Source organism: Engystomops pustulosus, chromosome 9, assembly GCF_040894005.1.
Source record: "Engystomops pustulosus chromosome 9, aEngPut4.maternal, whole genome shotgun sequence".
NCBI classification, from domain to species: domain Eukaryota; kingdom Metazoa; phylum Chordata; class Amphibia; order Anura; family Leptodactylidae; genus Engystomops; species Engystomops pustulosus.
In genome coordinates, this window is record NC_092419.1 from 64,444,965 (window position 1) to 64,462,592 (window position 17,628).

The 17,628-nt window shown below is 45.4% G+C and overlaps 63 pseudogenes; all 63 read left to right on the forward strand.

The window, feature by feature from the left end:
* The first annotated feature begins 881 nt into the window (after positions 1 to 881).
* Positions 882 to 1,000, forward strand: LOC140093110 (5S ribosomal RNA; annotated as a pseudogene).
* Positions 1,001 to 1,070: 70 nt separating this feature from the next.
* LOC140088976 (5S ribosomal RNA) lies at positions 1,071 to 1,189 on the forward strand (annotated as a pseudogene).
* A 70-nt stretch (positions 1,190 to 1,259) lies between these two features.
* On the forward strand, positions 1,260 to 1,378 carry LOC140094283 (5S ribosomal RNA; annotated as a pseudogene).
* Positions 1,379 to 1,448: 70 nt separating this feature from the next.
* On the forward strand, positions 1,449 to 1,567 carry LOC140078633 (5S ribosomal RNA; annotated as a pseudogene).
* A 69-nt stretch (positions 1,568 to 1,636) lies between these two features.
* On the forward strand, positions 1,637 to 1,755 carry LOC140094295 (5S ribosomal RNA; annotated as a pseudogene).
* Positions 1,756 to 2,203: 448 nt separating this feature from the next.
* LOC140098024 (5S ribosomal RNA) lies at positions 2,204 to 2,322 on the forward strand (annotated as a pseudogene).
* A 69-nt stretch (positions 2,323 to 2,391) lies between these two features.
* Positions 2,392 to 2,510, forward strand: LOC140087331 (5S ribosomal RNA; annotated as a pseudogene).
* Positions 2,511 to 2,580: 70 nt separating this feature from the next.
* Positions 2,581 to 2,699, forward strand: LOC140098260 (5S ribosomal RNA; annotated as a pseudogene).
* Positions 2,700 to 2,768: 69 nt separating this feature from the next.
* On the forward strand, positions 2,769 to 2,887 carry LOC140095622 (5S ribosomal RNA; annotated as a pseudogene).
* Positions 2,888 to 2,956: 69 nt separating this feature from the next.
* Positions 2,957 to 3,075, forward strand: LOC140094307 (5S ribosomal RNA; annotated as a pseudogene).
* A 70-nt stretch (positions 3,076 to 3,145) lies between these two features.
* LOC140091050 (5S ribosomal RNA) lies at positions 3,146 to 3,264 on the forward strand (annotated as a pseudogene).
* Positions 3,265 to 3,334: 70 nt separating this feature from the next.
* On the forward strand, positions 3,335 to 3,453 carry LOC140087708 (5S ribosomal RNA; annotated as a pseudogene).
* Positions 3,454 to 3,522: 69 nt separating this feature from the next.
* On the forward strand, positions 3,523 to 3,641 carry LOC140078597 (5S ribosomal RNA; annotated as a pseudogene).
* A 70-nt stretch (positions 3,642 to 3,711) lies between these two features.
* LOC140091051 (5S ribosomal RNA) lies at positions 3,712 to 3,830 on the forward strand (annotated as a pseudogene).
* A 70-nt stretch (positions 3,831 to 3,900) lies between these two features.
* On the forward strand, positions 3,901 to 4,019 carry LOC140091052 (5S ribosomal RNA; annotated as a pseudogene).
* A 70-nt stretch (positions 4,020 to 4,089) lies between these two features.
* LOC140095410 (5S ribosomal RNA) lies at positions 4,090 to 4,208 on the forward strand (annotated as a pseudogene).
* A 448-nt stretch (positions 4,209 to 4,656) lies between these two features.
* LOC140083058 (5S ribosomal RNA) lies at positions 4,657 to 4,775 on the forward strand (annotated as a pseudogene).
* A 70-nt stretch (positions 4,776 to 4,845) lies between these two features.
* LOC140095310 (5S ribosomal RNA) lies at positions 4,846 to 4,964 on the forward strand (annotated as a pseudogene).
* A 70-nt stretch (positions 4,965 to 5,034) lies between these two features.
* Positions 5,035 to 5,153, forward strand: LOC140094320 (5S ribosomal RNA; annotated as a pseudogene).
* A 70-nt stretch (positions 5,154 to 5,223) lies between these two features.
* On the forward strand, positions 5,224 to 5,342 carry LOC140078634 (5S ribosomal RNA; annotated as a pseudogene).
* A 69-nt stretch (positions 5,343 to 5,411) lies between these two features.
* On the forward strand, positions 5,412 to 5,530 carry LOC140094333 (5S ribosomal RNA; annotated as a pseudogene).
* Positions 5,531 to 6,356: 826 nt separating this feature from the next.
* On the forward strand, positions 6,357 to 6,475 carry LOC140083059 (5S ribosomal RNA; annotated as a pseudogene).
* A 70-nt stretch (positions 6,476 to 6,545) lies between these two features.
* LOC140088978 (5S ribosomal RNA) lies at positions 6,546 to 6,664 on the forward strand (annotated as a pseudogene).
* A 70-nt stretch (positions 6,665 to 6,734) lies between these two features.
* On the forward strand, positions 6,735 to 6,853 carry LOC140098950 (5S ribosomal RNA; annotated as a pseudogene).
* A 70-nt stretch (positions 6,854 to 6,923) lies between these two features.
* Positions 6,924 to 7,042, forward strand: LOC140078635 (5S ribosomal RNA; annotated as a pseudogene).
* A 69-nt stretch (positions 7,043 to 7,111) lies between these two features.
* Positions 7,112 to 7,230, forward strand: LOC140090563 (5S ribosomal RNA; annotated as a pseudogene).
* A 448-nt stretch (positions 7,231 to 7,678) lies between these two features.
* On the forward strand, positions 7,679 to 7,797 carry LOC140081759 (5S ribosomal RNA; annotated as a pseudogene).
* A 69-nt stretch (positions 7,798 to 7,866) lies between these two features.
* LOC140087332 (5S ribosomal RNA) lies at positions 7,867 to 7,985 on the forward strand (annotated as a pseudogene).
* Positions 7,986 to 8,055: 70 nt separating this feature from the next.
* Positions 8,056 to 8,174, forward strand: LOC140087709 (5S ribosomal RNA; annotated as a pseudogene).
* Positions 8,175 to 8,243: 69 nt separating this feature from the next.
* Positions 8,244 to 8,362, forward strand: LOC140095624 (5S ribosomal RNA; annotated as a pseudogene).
* Positions 8,363 to 8,431: 69 nt separating this feature from the next.
* On the forward strand, positions 8,432 to 8,550 carry LOC140094345 (5S ribosomal RNA; annotated as a pseudogene).
* Positions 8,551 to 8,620: 70 nt separating this feature from the next.
* Positions 8,621 to 8,739, forward strand: LOC140091053 (5S ribosomal RNA; annotated as a pseudogene).
* Positions 8,740 to 8,809: 70 nt separating this feature from the next.
* Positions 8,810 to 8,928, forward strand: LOC140087710 (5S ribosomal RNA; annotated as a pseudogene).
* A 69-nt stretch (positions 8,929 to 8,997) lies between these two features.
* Positions 8,998 to 9,116, forward strand: LOC140094357 (5S ribosomal RNA; annotated as a pseudogene).
* A 70-nt stretch (positions 9,117 to 9,186) lies between these two features.
* LOC140091055 (5S ribosomal RNA) lies at positions 9,187 to 9,305 on the forward strand (annotated as a pseudogene).
* Positions 9,306 to 9,375: 70 nt separating this feature from the next.
* Positions 9,376 to 9,494, forward strand: LOC140091056 (5S ribosomal RNA; annotated as a pseudogene).
* A 1,015-nt stretch (positions 9,495 to 10,509) lies between these two features.
* On the forward strand, positions 10,510 to 10,628 carry LOC140094369 (5S ribosomal RNA; annotated as a pseudogene).
* Positions 10,629 to 10,698: 70 nt separating this feature from the next.
* Positions 10,699 to 10,817, forward strand: LOC140078636 (5S ribosomal RNA; annotated as a pseudogene).
* A 69-nt stretch (positions 10,818 to 10,886) lies between these two features.
* Positions 10,887 to 11,005, forward strand: LOC140094381 (5S ribosomal RNA; annotated as a pseudogene).
* An 826-nt stretch (positions 11,006 to 11,831) lies between these two features.
* On the forward strand, positions 11,832 to 11,950 carry LOC140083061 (5S ribosomal RNA; annotated as a pseudogene).
* A 70-nt stretch (positions 11,951 to 12,020) lies between these two features.
* Positions 12,021 to 12,139, forward strand: LOC140088979 (5S ribosomal RNA; annotated as a pseudogene).
* A 70-nt stretch (positions 12,140 to 12,209) lies between these two features.
* On the forward strand, positions 12,210 to 12,328 carry LOC140094393 (5S ribosomal RNA; annotated as a pseudogene).
* Positions 12,329 to 12,398: 70 nt separating this feature from the next.
* LOC140078637 (5S ribosomal RNA) lies at positions 12,399 to 12,517 on the forward strand (annotated as a pseudogene).
* A 69-nt stretch (positions 12,518 to 12,586) lies between these two features.
* Positions 12,587 to 12,705, forward strand: LOC140091791 (5S ribosomal RNA; annotated as a pseudogene).
* Positions 12,706 to 13,153: 448 nt separating this feature from the next.
* LOC140081760 (5S ribosomal RNA) lies at positions 13,154 to 13,272 on the forward strand (annotated as a pseudogene).
* Positions 13,273 to 13,341: 69 nt separating this feature from the next.
* LOC140087333 (5S ribosomal RNA) lies at positions 13,342 to 13,460 on the forward strand (annotated as a pseudogene).
* A 70-nt stretch (positions 13,461 to 13,530) lies between these two features.
* On the forward strand, positions 13,531 to 13,649 carry LOC140087711 (5S ribosomal RNA; annotated as a pseudogene).
* A 69-nt stretch (positions 13,650 to 13,718) lies between these two features.
* Positions 13,719 to 13,837, forward strand: LOC140087712 (5S ribosomal RNA; annotated as a pseudogene).
* Positions 13,838 to 13,906: 69 nt separating this feature from the next.
* On the forward strand, positions 13,907 to 14,025 carry LOC140094405 (5S ribosomal RNA; annotated as a pseudogene).
* Positions 14,026 to 14,095: 70 nt separating this feature from the next.
* On the forward strand, positions 14,096 to 14,214 carry LOC140097599 (5S ribosomal RNA; annotated as a pseudogene).
* Positions 14,215 to 14,283: 69 nt separating this feature from the next.
* LOC140086756 (5S ribosomal RNA) lies at positions 14,284 to 14,402 on the forward strand (annotated as a pseudogene).
* Positions 14,403 to 14,472: 70 nt separating this feature from the next.
* LOC140098426 (5S ribosomal RNA) lies at positions 14,473 to 14,591 on the forward strand (annotated as a pseudogene).
* Positions 14,592 to 14,661: 70 nt separating this feature from the next.
* Positions 14,662 to 14,780, forward strand: LOC140095411 (5S ribosomal RNA; annotated as a pseudogene).
* Positions 14,781 to 15,228: 448 nt separating this feature from the next.
* LOC140084870 (5S ribosomal RNA) lies at positions 15,229 to 15,347 on the forward strand (annotated as a pseudogene).
* Positions 15,348 to 15,794: 447 nt separating this feature from the next.
* Positions 15,795 to 15,913, forward strand: LOC140083951 (5S ribosomal RNA; annotated as a pseudogene).
* A 70-nt stretch (positions 15,914 to 15,983) lies between these two features.
* On the forward strand, positions 15,984 to 16,102 carry LOC140079450 (5S ribosomal RNA; annotated as a pseudogene).
* A 70-nt stretch (positions 16,103 to 16,172) lies between these two features.
* LOC140094417 (5S ribosomal RNA) lies at positions 16,173 to 16,291 on the forward strand (annotated as a pseudogene).
* A 70-nt stretch (positions 16,292 to 16,361) lies between these two features.
* Positions 16,362 to 16,480, forward strand: LOC140088980 (5S ribosomal RNA; annotated as a pseudogene).
* Positions 16,481 to 16,550: 70 nt separating this feature from the next.
* LOC140087713 (5S ribosomal RNA) lies at positions 16,551 to 16,669 on the forward strand (annotated as a pseudogene).
* Positions 16,670 to 16,738: 69 nt separating this feature from the next.
* On the forward strand, positions 16,739 to 16,857 carry LOC140087714 (5S ribosomal RNA; annotated as a pseudogene).
* Positions 16,858 to 16,926: 69 nt separating this feature from the next.
* On the forward strand, positions 16,927 to 17,045 carry LOC140094429 (5S ribosomal RNA; annotated as a pseudogene).
* A 70-nt stretch (positions 17,046 to 17,115) lies between these two features.
* On the forward strand, positions 17,116 to 17,234 carry LOC140091057 (5S ribosomal RNA; annotated as a pseudogene).
* Positions 17,235 to 17,493: 259 nt separating this feature from the next.
* Positions 17,494 to 17,612, forward strand: LOC140087716 (5S ribosomal RNA; annotated as a pseudogene).
* Positions 17,613 to 17,628: the final 16 nt, after the last annotated feature.

The following is a 17,628-nucleotide window of genomic DNA, read 5'->3' on the forward strand; positions in this document are numbered from 1 at the left end:
GGCTTGGCAAGTATCAGCATGGGAGACTGGCTGGGAATCCCAAGGTCTGTTGACCTTTTTGAACCTGAAAATTGTGTTAGTTTCTCTATGAGATAGTAAAAGAAGGTTCAAATTGAACAGCTGCTGTCAACGGCCATTCTAAGCTGAATGTGCCTGCTCTTGTCAGATCGCAGCAGCAATGCAGCTTAAGGCTTGGCAAGTACCAGCATGGGAGACTGGCTTGGAATCCCAAGTTCTGGTGACCTTTTTGAACCTGAAAATTGTGTTAGTTTCTATATGAGATAGTAAAAGAAGGTTCAAATTGAACAACTGCTGTCAACGGCCATTCTAAGCTGAATGTGTGTGCTCTTGTGAGATCGCAGCAGCAATGCAGCTTAAGGCTTGGCAAGTACCAGCATGGGAGACTGGCTTGGAATCCCAAGTTCTGTTGACCTTTTTGAACCTGAAAATTGTGTTAGTTTCTCTATGAGATAGTAAAAGAAGGTTCAAATTGAACAGCTGCTGTCAACGGCCATTCTAAGCTGAATGTGCCTGCTCTTGTCAGATCGCAGCAGCAATGCAGCTTAAGGCTTGGCAAGTACCAGCATGGGAGACTGGCTTGGAATCCCAAGTTCTGGTGACCTTTTTGAACCTGAAAATTGTGTTAGTTTCTATATGAGATAGTAAAAGAAGGTTCAAATTGAACAACTGCTGTCAACGGCCATTCTAAGCTGAATGTGTGTGCTCTTGTGAGATCGCAGCAGCAATGCAGCTTAAGGCTTGGCAAGTACCAGCATGGGAGACTGGCTTGGAATCCCAAGTTCTGTTGACCTTTTTGAACCTGAAAATTGTGTTAGTTTCTCTATGAGATAGTAAAAGAAGGTTCAAATTGAACAGCTGCTGTCAACGGCCATTCTAAGCTGAATGTGCCTGCTCTCGTCAGATCGCAGCAGTAATGCAGCTTAAGGCTTAGCAAGTACCAGCATGGGAAACTGGCTGGGAATCCCAAGTTCTGTTGACCTTTTTGAACCTGAAAATTGTGTTAGTTTCTCTATGAGATAGTAAAAGAAGGTTCAAATTGAACAGCTGCTGTCAACGGCCATTCTAAGCTGAATGTGCCTGCTCTTGTCAGATCGCAGCAGCAATGCAGCTTAAGGCTTGGCAAGTACCAGCATGGGAGACTGGCTGGGAATCCCAAGTTCCGTTGACCTTTTTGAACCTGAAAATTGTGTTAGTTTCTCTATGAGATAGCAAAAGAAGGTTCAAATTGAACAGCTGCTGTCAACGGCCATTCTAAGCTGAATGTGCCTGCTCTCGTCAGATCGCAGCAGCAATGCAGCTTAAGGCTTGGCAAGTACCAGCATGGGAGACTGGCTGGGAATCCCAAGTTCCGTTGACCTTTTTGAACCTGAAAATTGTGTTAGTTTCTCTATGAGATAGCAAAAGAAGGTTCAAATTGAACAGCTGCTGTCAACGGCCATTCTAAGCTGAATGTGCCTGCTCTCGTCAGATCGCAGCAGCAATGCAGCTTAAGGCTTGGCAAGTACCACCATGGGAGACTGGCTGGGAATTCCAAGTTCCGTTGACCTTTTTGAACCTGAAAATGTGTTAGTTTCTCTATGAGATAGTAAAAGAAGGTTCAAATTGAACAGCTGCTGTCAACGGCCATTCTAAGCTGAATGTGCCTGCTCTCGTCAGATCGCAGCAGCAATGCAGCTTAAGGCTTGGCAAGTACCAGCATGGGAGACTGGCTGGGAATCCCAAGTTCCGTTGACCTTTTTGAACCTGAAAATTGTGTTAGTTTCTCTATGAGATAGCAAAAGAAGGTTCAAATTGAACAGCTGCTGTCAACGGCCTTTCTAAGCTGAATGTGCCTGCTCTTGTCAGATCGCAGCAGCAATGCAGCTTAAGGCTTGGCAAGTATCAGCATGGGAGACTGGCTGGGAATCCCAAGTTCTGTTGACCTTTTTGAACCTGAAAATTGTGTTAGTTTCTCTATGAGATAGTAAAAGAAGGTTCAAATTGAACAGCTGCTGTCAACGGCCATTCTAAGCTGAATGTGCCTGCTCTTGTCAGATCGCAGCAGCAATGCAGCTTAAGGCTTGGCAAGTACCAGCATGGGAGACTGGCTTGGAATCCCAAGTTCTGGTGACCTTTTTGAACCTGAAAATTGTGTTAGTTTCTCTATGAGATAGTAAAAGAAGGTTCAAATTGAACAGCTGCTGTCACCGGCCATTCTAAGCTGAATGTGCCTGCTCTCGTCAGATCGCAGCAGTAATGCAGCTTAAGGCTTGGCAAGTACCAGCATGGGAGACTGGCTGGGAATTCCAAGTTCAGTTGACCTTTTTGAACCTGAAAATGTGTTAGTTTCTCTATGAGATAGTAAAAGAAGGTTCAAATTGAACAGCTGCTGTCAACGGCCATTCTAAGCTGAATGTGCGTGCTCTCGTCAGATCGCAGCAGCAATGCAGCTTAAGGCTTGGCAAGTACCAGCATGGGAGACTGGCTGGGAATCCCAAGTTCCGTTGACCTTTTTGAACCTGAAAATTGTGTTCTTTTCTCTATGAGATAGCAAAAGAAGGTTCAAATTGAACAGCTGCTGTCAACGGCCATTCTAAGCTGAATGTGCCTGCTCTCGTCAGATCGCAGCAGCAATGCAGCGTAAGGCTTGGCAAGTACCAGCATGGGAGACTGGCTGTGAATTCCAAGTTCCGTAGACCTTTTTGAACCTGAAAATGTGTTAGTTTCTCTATGAGATAGTAAAAGAAGGTTCAAATTGAACAGCTGCTGTCAACGGCCATTCTAAGCTGAATGTGCCTGCTCTCGTCAGATCGCAGCAGCAATGCAGCGTATGGCTTGGCAAGTACCAGCATGGGAGACTGGCTGGGAATTCCAAGTTCCGTTGACCTTTTTGAACCTGAAAATGTGTTAGTTTCTCTATGAGATAGTAAAAGAAGGTTCAAATTGAACAGCTGCTGTCAACGGCCATTCTAAGCTGAATGTGCCTGCTCTCGTCAGATCGCAGCAGCAATGCAGCTTAAGGCTTGGCAAGTACCAGCATGGGAGACTGGCTGGGAATCCCAAGTTCCGTTGACCTTTTTGAACCTGAAAATTGTGTTAGTTTCTCTATGAGATAGCAAAAGAAGGTTCAAATTGAACAGCTGCTGTCAACGGCCATTCTAAGCTGAATGTGCCTGCTCTTGTCAGATCGCAGCAGCAATGCAGCTTAAGGCTTGGCAAGTACCAGCATGGGAGACTGGCTGGGAATCCCAAGTTCTGTTGACCTTTTTGAACATGAAAATTGTGTTAGTTTCTCTATGAGATAGTAAAAGAAGGTTCAAATTGAACAGCTGCTGTCAACGGCCATTCTAAGCTGAATGTGCCTGCTCTCGTCAGATCGCAGCAGCAATGCAGCGTAAGGCTTGGCAAGTACCAGCATGGGAGACTGGCTGGGAATTCCAAGTTCCGTTGACCTTTTTGAACCTGAAAATGTGTTAGTTTCTCTATGAGATAGTAAAAGAAGGTTCAAATTGAACAGCTGCTGTCAACGGCCATTCTAAGCTGAATGTGCCTGCTCTCGTCAGATCGCAGCAGCAATGCAGCTTAAGGCTTGGCAAGTACCAGCATGGGAGACTGGCTGGGAATCCCAAGTTCCGTTGACTTTTTTGAACCTGAAAATTGTGTTAGTTTCTCTATGAGATAGCAAAAGAAGGTTCAAATTGAACAGCTGCTGTCAACGGCCATTCTAAGCTGAATGTGCCTGCTCTTGTCAGATCGCAGCAGCAATGCAGCTTAAGGCTTGGCAAGTACCAGCATGGGAGACTGGCTGGGAATCCCAAGTTCTGTTGACCTTTTTGAACCTGAAAATTGTGTTAGTTTCTCTATGAGATAGTAAAAGAAGGTTCAAATTGAACAGCTGCTGTCAACGGCCATTCTAAGCTGAATGTGCCTGCTCTTGTCAGATCGCAGCAGCAATGCAGCTTAAGGCTTGGCAAGTACCAGCATGGGAGACTGGCTGGGAATCCCAAGTTCTGTTGACCTTTTTGAACCTGAAAATTGTGTTAGTTTCTCTATGAGATAGTAAAAGAAGGTTCAAATTGAACAGCTGCTGTCAACGGCCATTCTAAGCTGAATGTGCCTGCTCTCGTCAGATCGCAGCAGCAATGCAGCTTAAGGCTTGGCAAGTATCAGCATGGGAGACTGGCTGGGAATCCCAAGGTCTGTTGACCTTTTTGAACCTGAAAATTGTGTTAGTTTCTCTATGAGATAGTAAAAGAAGGTTCAAATTGAACAGCTGCTGTCAACGGCCATTCTAAGCTGAATGTGCCTGCTCTTGTCAGATCGCAGCAGCAATGCAGCTTAAGGCTTGGCAAGTACCAGCATGGGAGACTGGCTTGGAATCCCAAGTTCTGGTGACCTTTTTGAACCTGAAAATTGTGTTAGTTTCTATATGAGATAGTAAAAGAAGGTTCAAATTGAACAACTGCTGTCAACGGCCATTCTAAGCTGAATGTGTGTGCTCTTGTGAGATCGCAGCAGCAATGCAGCTTAAGGCTTGGCAAGTACCAGCATGGGAGACTGGCTGGGAATCCCAAGTTCTGTTGACCTTTTTGAACCTGAAAACTGTGTTAGTTTCTCTATGAGATAGTAAAAGAAGGTTCAAATTGAACAGCTGCTGTCAACGGCCATTCTAAGCTGAATGTGCCTGCTCTCGTCAGATCGCAGCAGTAATGCAGCTTAAGGCTTGGCAAGTACCAGCATGGGAAACTGGCTGGGAATCCCAAGTTCTGTTGACCTTTTTGAACCTGAAAATTGTGTTAGTTTCTCTATGAGATAGTAAAAGAAGGTTCAAATTGAACAGCTGCTGTCAACGGCCATTCTAAGCTGAATGTGCCTGCTCTTGTCAGATCGCAGCAGCAATGCAGCTTAAGGCTTGGCAAGTACCAGCATGGGAGACTGGCTGGGAATCCTAAGTTCCGTTGACCTTTTTGAACCTGAAAATTGTGTTAGTTTCTCTATGAGATAGCAAAAGAAGGTTCAAATTGAACAGCTGCTGTCAACGGCCATTCTAAGCTGAATGTGCCTGCTCTCGTCAGATCGCAGCAGCAATGCAGCTTAAGGCTTGGCAAGTACCAGCATGGGAGACTGGCTGGGAATCCCAAGTTCCGTTGACCTTTTTGAACCTGAAAATTGTGTTAGTTTCTCTATGAGATAGCAAAAGAAGGTTCAAATTGAACAGCTGCTGTCAACGGCCATTCTAAGCTGAATGTGCCTGCTCTCGTCAGATCGCAGCAGCAATGCAGCTTAAGGCTTGGCAAGTACCACCATGGGAGACTGGCTGGGAATTCCAAGTTCCGTTGACCTTTTTGAACCTGAAAATGTGTTAGTTTCTTTATGAGATAGTAAAAGAAGGTTCAAATTGAACAGCTGCTGTCAACGGCCATTCTAAGCTGAATGTGCCTGCTCTCGTCAGATCGCAGCAGCAATGCAGCTTAAGGCTTGGCAAGTACCAGCATGGGAGACTGGCTGGGAATCCCAAGTTCCGTTGACCTTTTTGAACCTGAAAATTGTGTTAGTTTCTCTATGAGATAGCAAAAGAAGGTTCAAATTGAACAGCTGCTGTCAACGGCCTTTCTAAGCTGAATGTGCCTGCTCTTGTCAGATCGCAGCAGCAATGCAGCTTAAGGCTTGGCAAGTATCAGCATGGGAGACTGGCTGGGAATCCCAAGTTCTGTTGACCTTTTTGAACCTGAAAATTGTGTTAGTTTCTCTATGAGATAGTAAAAGAAGGTTCAAATTGAACAGCTGCTGTCAACGGCCATTCTAAGCTGAATGTGCCTGCTCTTGTCAGATCGCAGCAGCAATGCAGCTTAAGGCTTGGCAAGTACCAGCATGGGAGACTGGCTTGGAATCCAAAGTTCTGTTGACCTTTTTGAACCTGAAAATTGTGTTAGTTTCTCTATGAGATAGTAAAAGAAGGTTCAAATTGAACAGCTGCTGTCAACGGCCATTCTAAGCTGAATGTGCCTGCTCTTGTCAGATCGCAGCAGCAATGCAGCTTAAGGCTTGGCAAGTACCAGCATGGGAGACTGGCTTGGAATCCCAAGTTCTGGTGACCTTTTTGAACCTGAAAATTGTGTTAGTTTCTATATGAGATAGTAAAAGAAGGTTCAAATTGAACAACTGCTGTCAACGGCCATTCTAAGCTGAATGTGTGTGCTCTTGTGAGATCGCAGCAGCAATGCAGCTTAAGGCTTGGCAAGTACCAGCATGGGAGACTGGCTGGGAATCCCAAGTTCTGTTGACCTTTTTGAACCTGAAAATTGTGTTAGTTTCTCTATGAGATAGTAAAAGAAGGTTCAAATTGAACAGCTGCTGTCAACGGCCATTCTAAGCTGAATGTGCCTGCTCTCGTCAGATCGCAGCAGTAATGCAGCTTAAGGCTTGGCAAGTACCAGCATGGGAAACTGGCTGGGAATCCCAAGTTCTGTTGACCTTTTTGAACCTGAAAATTGTGTTAGTTTCTCTATGAGATAGTAAAAGAAGGTTCAAATTGAACAGCTGCTGTCAACGGCCATTCTAAGCTGAATGTGCCTGCTCTTGTCAGATCGCAGCAGCAATGCAGCTTAAGGCTTGGCAAGTACCAGCATGGGAGACTGGCTGGGAATCCCAAGTTCCGTTGACCTTTTTGAACCTGAAAATTGTGTTAGTTTCTCTATGAGATAGCAAAAGAAGGTTCAAATTGAACAGCTGCTGTCAACGGCCATTCTAAGCTGAATGTGCCTGCTCTCATCAGATCGCAGCAGCAATGCAGCTTAAGGCTTGGCAAGTACCAGCATGGGAGACTGGCTGGGAATCCCAAGTTCCGTTGACCTTTTTGAACCTGAAAATTGTGTTAGTTTCTCTATGAGATAGCAAAAGAAGGTTCAAATTGAACAGCTGCTGTCAACGGCCATTCTAAGCTGAATGTGCCTGCTCTCGTCAGATCGCAGCAGCAATGCAGCTTAAGGCTTGGCAAGTACCACCATGGGAGACTGGCTGGGAATTCCAAGTTCCGTTGACCTTTTTGAACCTGAAAATGTGTTAGTTTCTCTATGAGATAGTAAAAGAAGGTTCAAATTGAACAGTTGCTGTCAACGGCCATTCTAAGCTGAATGTGCCTGCTCTCGTCAGATCGCAGCAGCAATGCAGCTTAAGGCTTGGCAAGTACCAGCATGGGAGACTGCCTGGGAATCCCAAGTTCCGTTGACCTTTTTGAACCTGAAAATTGTGTTAGTTTCTCTATGAGATAGCAAAAGAAGGTTCAAATTGAACAGCTGCTGTCAACGGCCTTTCTAAGCTGAATGTGCCTGCTCTTGTCAGATCGCAGCAGCAATGCAGCTTAAGGCTTGGCAAGTATCAGCATGGGAGACTGGCTGGGAATCCCAAGTTCTGTTGACCTTTTTGAACCTGAAAATTGTGTTAGTTTCTCTATGAGATAGTAAAAGAAGGTTCAAATTGAACAGCTGCTGTCAACGGCCATTCTAAGCTGAATGTGCCTGCTCTTGTCAGATCGCAGCAGCAATGCAGCTTAAGGCTTGGCAAGTACCAGCATGGGAGACTGGCTTGGAATCCCAAGTTCTGGTGACCTTTTTGAACCTGAAAATTGTGTTAGTTTCTCTATGAGATAGTAAAAGAAGGTTCAAATTGAACAGCTGCTGTCAATGGCCATTCTAAGCTGAATGTGCCTGCTCTCGTCAGATCGCAGCAGCAATGCAGCTTAAGGCTTGGCAAGTACCAGCATGGGAGACTGGCTGGGAATTCCAAGTTCCGTTGACCTTTTTGAACCTGAAAATGTGTTAGTTTCTCTATGAGATAGTAAAAGAAGGTTCAAATTGAACAGCTGCTGTCAACGGCCATTCTAAGCTGAATGTGCGTGCTCTCGTCAGATCGCAGCAGCAATGCAGCTTAAGGCTTGGCAAGTACCAGCATGGGAGACTGGCTGGGAATCCCAAGTTCCGTTGACCTTTTTGAACCTGAAAATTGTGTTCGTTTCTCTATGAGATAGCAAAAGAAGGTTCAAATTGAACAGCTGCTGTCAACGGCCATTCTAAGCTGAATGTGCCTGCTCTCGTCAGATCGCAGCAGCAATGCAGCGTAAGGCTTGGCAAGTACCAGCATGGGAGACTGGCTGGGAATTCCAAGTTCCGTTGACCTTTTTGAACCTGAAAATGTGTTAGTTTCTCTATGAGATAGTAAAAGAAGGTTCAAATTGAACAGCTGCTGTCAACGGCCATTCTAAGCTGAATGTGCCTGCTCTCGTCAGATCGCAGCAGCAATGCAGCGTATGGCTTGGCAAGTACCAGCATGGGAGACTGGCTGGGAATTCCAAGTTCCGTTGACCTTTTTGAACCTGAAAATGTGTTAGTTTCTCTATGAGATAGTAAAAGAAGGTTCAAATTGAACAGCTGCTGTCAACGGCCATTCTAAGCTGAATGTGCCTGCTCTCGTCAGATCGCAGCAGCAATGCAGCTTAAGGCTTGGCAAGTACCAGCATGGGAGACTGGCTGGGAATCCCAAGTTCCGTTGACCTTTTTGAACCTGAAAATTGTGTTAGTTTCTCTATGAGATAGCAAAAGAAGGTTCAAATTGAACAGCTGCTGTCAACGGCCATTCTAAGCTGAATGTGCCTGCTCTTGTCAGATCGCAGCAGCAATGCAGCTTAAGGCTTGGCAAGTACCAGCATGGGAGACTGGCTGGGAATCCCAAGTTCTGTTGACCTTTTTGAACATGAAAATTGTGTTAGTTTCTCTATGAGATAGTAAAAGAAGGTTCAAATTGAACAGCTGCTGTCAACGGCCATTCTAAGCTGAATGTGCCTGCTCTCGTCAGATCGCAGCAGCAATGCAGCGTAAGGCTTGGCAAGTACCAGCATGGGAGACTGGCTGGGAATTCCAAGTTCCGTTGACCTTTTTGAACCTGAAAATGTGTTAGTTTCTCTATGAGATAGTAAAAGAAGGTTCAAATTGAACAGCTGCTGTCAACGGCCATTCTAAGCTGAATGTGCCTGCTCTCGTCAGATCGCAGCAGCAATGCAGCTTAAGGCTTGGCAAGTACCAGCATGGGAGACTGGCTGGGAATCCCAAGTTCCGTTGACCTTTTTGAACCTGAAAATTGTGTTAGTTTCTCTATGAGATAGCAAAAGAAGGTTCAAATTGAACAGCTGCTGTCAACGGCCATTCTAAGCTGAATGTGCCTGCTCTTGTCAGATCGCAGCAGCAATGCAGCTTAAGGCTTGGCAAGTACCAGCATGGGAGACTGGCTGGGAATCCCAAGTTCTGTTGACCTTTTTGAACCTGAAAATTGTGTTAGTTTCTCTATGAGATAGTAAAAGAAGGTTCAAATTGAACAGCTGCTGTCAACGGCCATTCTAAGCTGAATGTGCCTGCTCTTGTCAGATCGCAGCAGCAATGCAGCTTAAGGCTTGGCAAGTACCAGCATGGGAGACTGGCTGGGAATCCCAAGTTCTGTTGACCTTTTTGAACCTGAAAATTGTGTTAGTTTCTCTATGAGATAGTAAAAGAAGGTTCAAATTGAACAGCTGCTGTCAACGGCCATTCTAAGCTGAATGTGCCTGCTCTCGTCAGTTCGCAGCAGCAATGCAGCTTAAGGCTTGGCAAGTATCAGCATGGGAGACTGGCTGGGAATCCCAAGGTCTGTTGACCTTTTTGAACCTGAAAATTGTGTTAGTTTCTCTATGAGATAGTAAAAGAAGGTTCAAATTGAACAGCTGCTGTCAACGGCCATTCTAAGCTGAATGTGCCTGCTCTTGTCAGATCGCAGCAGCAATGCAGCTTAAGGCTTGGCAAGTACCAGCATGGGAGACTGGCTTGGAATCCCAAGTTCTGGTGACCTTTTTGAACCTGAAAATTGTGTTAGTTTCTATATGAGATAGTAAAAGAAGGTTCAAATTGAACAACTGCTGTCAACGGCCATTCTAAGCTGAATGTGTGTGCTCTTGTGAGATCGCAGCAGCAATGCAGCTTAAGGCTTGGCAAGTACCAGCATGGGAGACTGGCTGGGAATCCCAAGTTCTGTTGACCTTTTTGCAGCAATGCAGCTTAAGGCTTGGCAAGTACCAGCATGGGAGACTACCCGGCTGGGAATCCCAAGTTCTGTTGAACTTAACCCCATCTGATGTGCCTGCACTCAAGTGTGATTCACAGCAATGCAGCTTAAGGCTTGGCAAGTACCAGCTGGGAAACTGCTGGGAATCCCAAGTTCTGTAGACCTTTTTGAACCTGAAAATTGTGTTAGTTTCTCTATGAGATAGTAAAAGAAGGTTCAAATTGAACAGCTGCTGTCAACGGCCATTCTAAGCTGAATGTGCCTGCTCTTGTCACATCGCAGCAGCAATGCAGCTTAAGGCTTGGCAAGTACCAGCATGGGAGACTGGCTGGGAATCCCAAGTTCCGTTGACCTTTTTGAACCTGAAAATTGTGTTAGTTTCTCTATGAGATAGCAAAAGAAGGTTCAAATTGAACAGCTGCTGTCAACGGCCATTCTAAGCTGAATGTGCCTGCTCTCGTCAGATCGCAGCAGCAATGCAGCTTAAGGCTTGGCAAGTACCAGCATGGGAGACTGGCTGGGAATCCCAAGTTCCGTTGACCTTTTTGAACCTGAAAATTGTGTTAGTTTCTCTATGAGATAGCAAAAGAAGGTTCAAATTGAACAGCTGCTGTCAACGGCCATTCTAAGCTGAATGTGCCTGCTCTCGTCAGATCGCAGCAGCAATGCAGCTTAAGGCTTGGCAAGTACCACCATGGGAGACTGGCTGGGAATTCCAAGTTCCGTTGACCTTTTTGAACCTGAAAATGTGTTAGTTTCTTTATGAGATAGTAAAAGAAGGTTCAAATTGAACAGCTGCTGTCAACGGCCATTCTAAGCTGAATGTGCCTGCTCTCGTCAGATCGCAGCAGCAATGCAGCTTAAGGCTTGGCAAGTACCAGCATGGGAGACTGGCTGGGAATCCCAAGTTCCGTTGACCTTTTTGAACCTGAAAATTGTGTTAGTTTCTCTATGAGATAGCAAAAGAAGGTTCTAATTGAACAGCTGCTGTCAACGGCCTTTCTAAGCTGAATGTGCCTGCTCTTGTCAGATCGCAGCAGCAATGCAGCTTAAGGCTTGGCAAGTATCAGCATGGGAGACTGGCTGGGAATCCCAAGTTCTGTTGACCTTTTTGAACCTGAAAATTGTGTTAGTTTCTCTATGAGATAGTAAAAGAAGGTTCAAATTGAACAGCTGCTGTCAACGGCCATTCTAAGCTGAATGTGCCTGCTCTTGTCAGATCGCAGCAGCAATGCAGCTTAAGGCTTGGCAAGTACCAGCATGGGAGACTGGCTTGGAATCCAAAGTTCTGTTGACCTTTTTGAACCTGAAAATTGTGTTAGTTTCTCTATGAGATAGTAAAAGAAGGTTCAAATTGAACAGCTGCTGTCAACGGCCATTCTAAGCTGAATGTGCCTGCTCTTGTCAGATCGCAGCAGCAATGCAGCTTAAGGCTTGGCAAGTACCAGCATGGGAGACTGGCTTGGAATCCCAAGTTCTGGTGACGTTTTTGAACATGAAAATTGTGTTAGTTTCTATATGAGATAGTAAAAGAAGGTTCAAATTGAACAACTGCTGTCAACGGCCATTCTAAGCTGAATGTGTGTGCTCTTGTGAGATCGCAGCAGCAATGCAGCTTAAGGCTTGGCAAGTACCAGCATGGGAGACTGGCTGGGAATCCCAAGTTCTGTTGACCTTTTTGAACCTGAAAATTGTGTTAGTTTCTCTATGAGATAGTAAAAGAAGGTTCAAATTGAACAGCTGCTGTCAACGGCCATTCTAAGCTGAATGTGCCTGCTCTCGTCAGATCGCAGCAGTAATGCAGCTTAAGGCTTGGCAAGTACCAGCATGGGAAACTGGCTGGGAATCCCAAGTTCTGTTGACCTTTTTGAACCTGAAAATTGTGTTAGTTTCTCTATGAGATAGTAAAAGAAGGTTCAAATTGAACAGCTGCTGTCAACGGCCATTCTAAGCTGAATGTGCCTGCTCTTGTCAGATCGCAGCAGCAATGCAGCTTAAGGCTTGGCAAGTACCAGCATGGGAGACTGGCTGGGAATCCCAAGTTCCGTTGACCTTTTTGAACCTGAAAATTGTGTTAGTTTCTCTATGAGATAGCAAAAGAAGGTTCAAATTGAACAGCTGCTGTCAACGGCCATTCTAAGCTGAATGTGCCTGCTCTCGTCAGATCGCAGCAGCAATGCAGCTTAAGGCTTGGCAAGTACCAGCATGGGAGACTGGCTGGGAATCCCAAGTTCCGTTGACCTTTTTGAACCTGAAAATTGTGTTAGTTTCTCTATGAGATAGCAAAAGAAGGTTCAAATTGAACAGCTGCTGTCAACGGCCATTCTAAGCTGAATGTGCCTGCTCTCGTCAGATCGCAGCAGCAATGCAGCTTAAGGCTTGGCAAGTACCACCATGGGAGACTGGCTGGGAATTCCAAGTTCCGTTGACCTTTTTGAACCTGAAAATGTGTTAGTTTCTCTATGAGATAGTAAAAGAAGGTTCAAATTGAACAGCTGCTGTCAACGGCCATTCTAAGCTGAATGTGCCTGCTCTCGTCAGATCGCAGCAGCAATGCAGCTTAAGGCTTGGCAAGTACCAGCATGGGAGACTGCCTGGGAATCCCAAGTTCCGTTGACCTTTTTGAACCTGAAAATTGTGTTAGTTTCTCTATGAGATAGCAAAAGAAGGTTCAAATTGAACAGCTGCTGTCAACGGCCTTTCTAAGCTGAATGTGCCTGCTCTTGTCAGATCGCAGCAGCAATGCAGCTTAAGGCTTGGCAAGTATCAGCATGGGAGACTGGCTGGGAATCCCAAGTTCTGTTGACCTTTTTGAACCTGAAAATTGTGTTAGTTTCTCTATGAGATAGTAAAAGAAGGTTCAAATTGAACAGCTGCTGTCAACGGCCATTCTAAGCTGAATGTGCCTGCTCTTGTCAGATCGCAGCAGCAATGCAGCTTAAGGCTTGGCAAGTACCAGCATGGGAGACTGGCTTGGAATCCCAAGTTCTGGTGACCTTTTTGAACCTGAAAATTGTGTTAGTTTCTCTATGAGATAGTAAAAGAAGGTTCAAATTGAACAGCTGCTGTCAATGGCCATTCTAAGCTGAATGTGCCTGCTCTCGTCAGATCGCAGCAGCAATGCAGCTTAAGGCTTGGCAAGTACCAGCATGGGAGACTGGCTGGGAATTCCAAGTTCCGTTGACCTTTTTGAACCTGAAAATGTGTTAGTTTCTCTATGAGATAGTAAAAGAAGGTTCAAATTGAACAGCTGCTGTCAACGGCCATTCTAAGCTGAATGTGCGTGCTCTCGTCAGATCGCAGCAGCAATGCAGCTTAAGGCTTGGCAAGTACCAGCATGGGAGACTGGCTGGGAATCCCAAGTTCCGTTGACCTTTTTGAACCTGAAAATTGTGTTCGTTTCTCTATGAGATAGCAAAAGAAGGTTCAAATTGAACAGCTGCTGTCAACGGCCATTCTAAGCTGAATGTGCCTGCTCTCGTCAGATCGCAGCAGCAATGCAGCGTAAGGCTTGGCAAGTACCAGCATGGGAGACTGGCTGGGAATTCCAAGTTCCGTTGACCTTTTTGAACCTGAAAATGTGTTAGTTTCTCTATGAGATAGTAAAAGAAGGTTCAAATTGAACAGCTGCTGTCAACGGCCATTCTAAGCTGAATGTGCCTGCTCTCGTCAGATCGCAGCAGCAATGCAGCGTAAGGCTTGGCAAGTACCAGCATGGGAGACTGGCTGGGAATTCCAAGTTCCGTTGACCTTTTTGAACCTGAAAATGTGTTAGTTTCTCTATGAGATAGTAAAAGAAGGTTCAAATTGAACAGCTGCTGTCAACGGCCATTCTAAGCTGAATGTGCCTGCTCTCGTCAGATCGCAGCAGCAATGCAGCTTAAGGCTTGGCAAGTACCAGCATGGGAGACTGGCTGGGAATCCCAAGTTCCGTTGACCTTTTTGAACCTGAAAATTGTGTTAGTTTCTCTATGAGATAGCAAAAGAAGGTTCAAATTGAACAGCTGCTGTCAACGGCCATTCTAAGCTGAATGTGCCTGCTCTTGTCAGATCGCAGCAGCAATGCAGCGTAAGGCTTGGCAAGTACCAGCATGGGAGACTGGCTGGGAATCCCAAGTTCCGTTGACCTTTTTGAACCTGAAAATGTGTTAGTTTCTCTATGAGATAGTAAAAGAAGGTTCAAATTGAACAGCTGCTGTCAACGGCCATTCTAAGCTGAATGTGCCTGCTCTCGTCAGATCGCAGCAGCAATGCAGCTTAAGGCTTGGCAAGTACCAGCATGGGAGACAGGCTGGGAATCCCAAGTTCCGTTGACCTTTTTGAACCTGAAAATTGTGTTAGTTTCTCTATGAGATAGCAAAAGAAGGTTCAAATTGAACAGCTGCTGTCAACGGCCATTCTAAGCTGAATGTGCCTGCTCTTGTCAGATCGCAGCAGCAATGCAGCGTAAGGCTTGGCAAGTACCAGCATGGGAGACTGGCTGGGAATCCCAAGTTCTGTTGACCTTTTTGAACCTGAAAATTGTGTTAGTTTCTCTATGAGATAGTAAAAGAAGGTTCAAATTGAACAGCTGCTGTCAACGGCCATTCTAAGCTGAATGTGCCTGCTCTCGTCAGATCGCAGCAGCAATGCAGCTTAAGGCTTGGCAAGTATCAGCATGGGAGACTGGCTGGGAATCCCAAGGTCTGTTGACCTTTTTGAACCTGAAAATTGTGTTAGTTTCTCTATGAGATAGTAAAAGAAGGTTCAAATTGAACAGCTGCTGTCAACGGCCATTCTAAGCTGAATGTGCCTGCTCTTGTAAGATCGCAGCAGAAATGCAGCTTAAGGCTTGGCAAGTACCAGCATGGGAGACTGGCTTGGAATCCCAAGTTCTGGTGACCTTTTTGAACCTGAAAATTGTGTTAGTTTCTATATGAGATAGTAGAAGAAGGTTCAAATTGAACAACTGCTGTCAACGGCCATTCTAAGCTGAATGTGTGTGCTCTTGTGAGATCGCAGCAGCAATGCAGCTTAAGGCTTGGCAAGTACCAGCATGGGATACTGGCTGGGAATCCCAAGTTCTGTTGACCTTTTTGAACCTGAAAATTGTGTTAGTTTCTCTATGAGATAGTAAAAGAAGGTTCAAATTGAACAGCTGCTGTCAACGGCCATTCTAAGCTGAATGTGCCTGCTCTCGTCAGATCGCAGCAGCAATGCAGCTTAAGGCTTGGCAAGTACCAGCATGGGAAACTGGCTGGGAATCCCAAGTTCTGTTGACCTTTTTGAACCTGAAAATTGTGTTAGTTTCTCTATGAGATAGTAAAAGAAGGTTCAAATTGAACAGCTGCTGTCAACGGCCATTCTAAGCTGAATGTGCCTGCTCTTGTCAGATCGCAGCAGCAATGCAGCTTAAGGCTTGGCAAGTACCAGCATGGGAGACTGGCTTGGAATCCCAAGTTCTGGTGACCTTTTTGAACCTGAAAATTGTGTTAGTTTCTATATGAGATAGTAGAAGAAGGTTCAAATTGAACAACTGCTGTCAACGGCCATTCTAAGCTGAATGTGTGTGCTCTTGTCAGATCGCAGCAGCGATGCAGCTTAAGGCTTGGCAAGTACCAGCATGGGAGACTGGCTGGGAATCCCAAGTTCTGTTGACCTTTTTGAACCTGAAAATGTGTTAGTTTCTCTATGAGATAGTAAAAGAAGGTTCAAATTGAACAGCTGCTGTCAACGGCAATTCTAAGCTGAATGTGCCTGCTCTCGTCAGATCGCAGCAGCAATGCAGCTTAAGGCTTGGCAAGTACCAGCATGGGAGACTGGCTGGGAATCCCAAGTTCCGTTGACCTTTTTGAACCTGAAAATTTTGTTAGTTTCTCTATGAGATAGCAAAAGAAGGTTCAAATTGAACATCTGCTGTCAACGGCCATTCTAAGCTGAATGTGCCTGCTCTCGTCAGATCGCAGCAGCAATGCAGCTTAAGGCTTGGCAAGTACCAGCATGGGAGACTGGCTGGGAATCCCAAGTTCTGTTGACCTTTTTTAACCTGAAAATTGTGTTAGTTTCTCTATGAGATAGTAAAAGAAGGTTCAAATTGAACAGCTGCTGTCAACGGCCATTCTAAGCTGAATGTGCCTGCTCTCGTCAGATCGCAGCAGCAATGCAGCTTAAGGCTTGGCAAGTACCAGCATGGGAGACTGGCTGGGAATCCCAAGTTCCGTTGACCTTTTTGAACCTGAAAATTGTGTTAGTTTCTCTATGAGATAGCAAAAGAAGGTTCAAATTGAACAGCTGCTGTCAACGGCCATTCTAAGCTGAATGTGCCTGCTCTTGTCAGATCGCAGCAGCAATGCAGCTTAAGGCTTGGCAAGTACCAGCATGGGAGACTGGCTGGGAATCCCAAGTTCCGTTGACCTTTTTGAACCTGAAAATTGTGTTAGTTTCTCTATGAGATAGCAAAAGAAGGTTCAAATTGAACAGCTGCTGTCAACGGCCATTCTAAGCTGAATGTGCCTGCTCTCGTCAGATCGCAGCAGCAATGCAGCGTAAGGCTTGGCAAGTACCAGCATGGGAGACTGGCTGGGAATTCCAAGTTCCGTTGACCTTTTTGAACCTGAAAATGTGTTAGTTTCTCTATGAGATAGTAAAAGAAGGTTCAAATTGAACAGCTGCTGTCAACGGCCATTCTAAGCTGAATGTGCCTGCTCTCGTCAGATCGCAGCAGCAATGCAGCGTAAGGCTTGGCAAGTACCAGCATGGGAGACTGGCTGGGAATTCCAAGTTCCGTTGACCTTTTTGAACCTGAAAATGTGTTAGTTTCTCTATGAGATAGTAAAAGAAGGTTCAAATTGAACAGCTGCTGTCAACGGCCATTCTAAGCTGAATGTGCCTGCTCTCGTCAGATCGCAGCAGCAATGCAGCTTAAGGCTTGGCAAGTACCAGCATGGGAGACTGGCTGGGAATCCCAAGTTCCGTTGACCTTTTTGAACCTGAAAATTGTGTTTGTTTCTCTATGAGATAGCAAAAGAAGGTTCAAATTGAACAGCTGCTGTCAACGGCCATTCTAAGCTGAATGTGCCTGCTCTTGTCAGATCGCAGCAGCAATGCAGCTTAAGGCTTGGCAAGTACCAGCATGGGAGACTGGCTGGGAATCCCAAGTTCTGTTGACCTTTTTGAACCTGAAAATTGTGTTAGTTTCTCTATGAGATAGTAAAAGAAGGTTCAAATTGAACAGCTGCTGTCAACGGCCATTATAAGCTGAATGTGCCTGCTCTTGTCAGATCGCAGCAGCAATGCAGCTTAAGGCTTGGCAAGTACCAGCATGGGAGACTGGCTGGGAATCCCAAGTTCTGTTGACCTTTTTGAACCTGAAAATTGTGTTAGTTTCTCTATGAGATAGTAAAAGAAGGTTCAAATTGAACAGCTGCTGTCAACGGCCATTCTAAGCTGAATGTGCCTGCTCTCGTCAGATCGCAGCAGCAATGCAGCGTAAGGCTTGGCAAGTACCAGCATGGGAGACTGGCTGGGAATTCCAAGTTCCGTTGACCTTTTTGAACCTGAAAA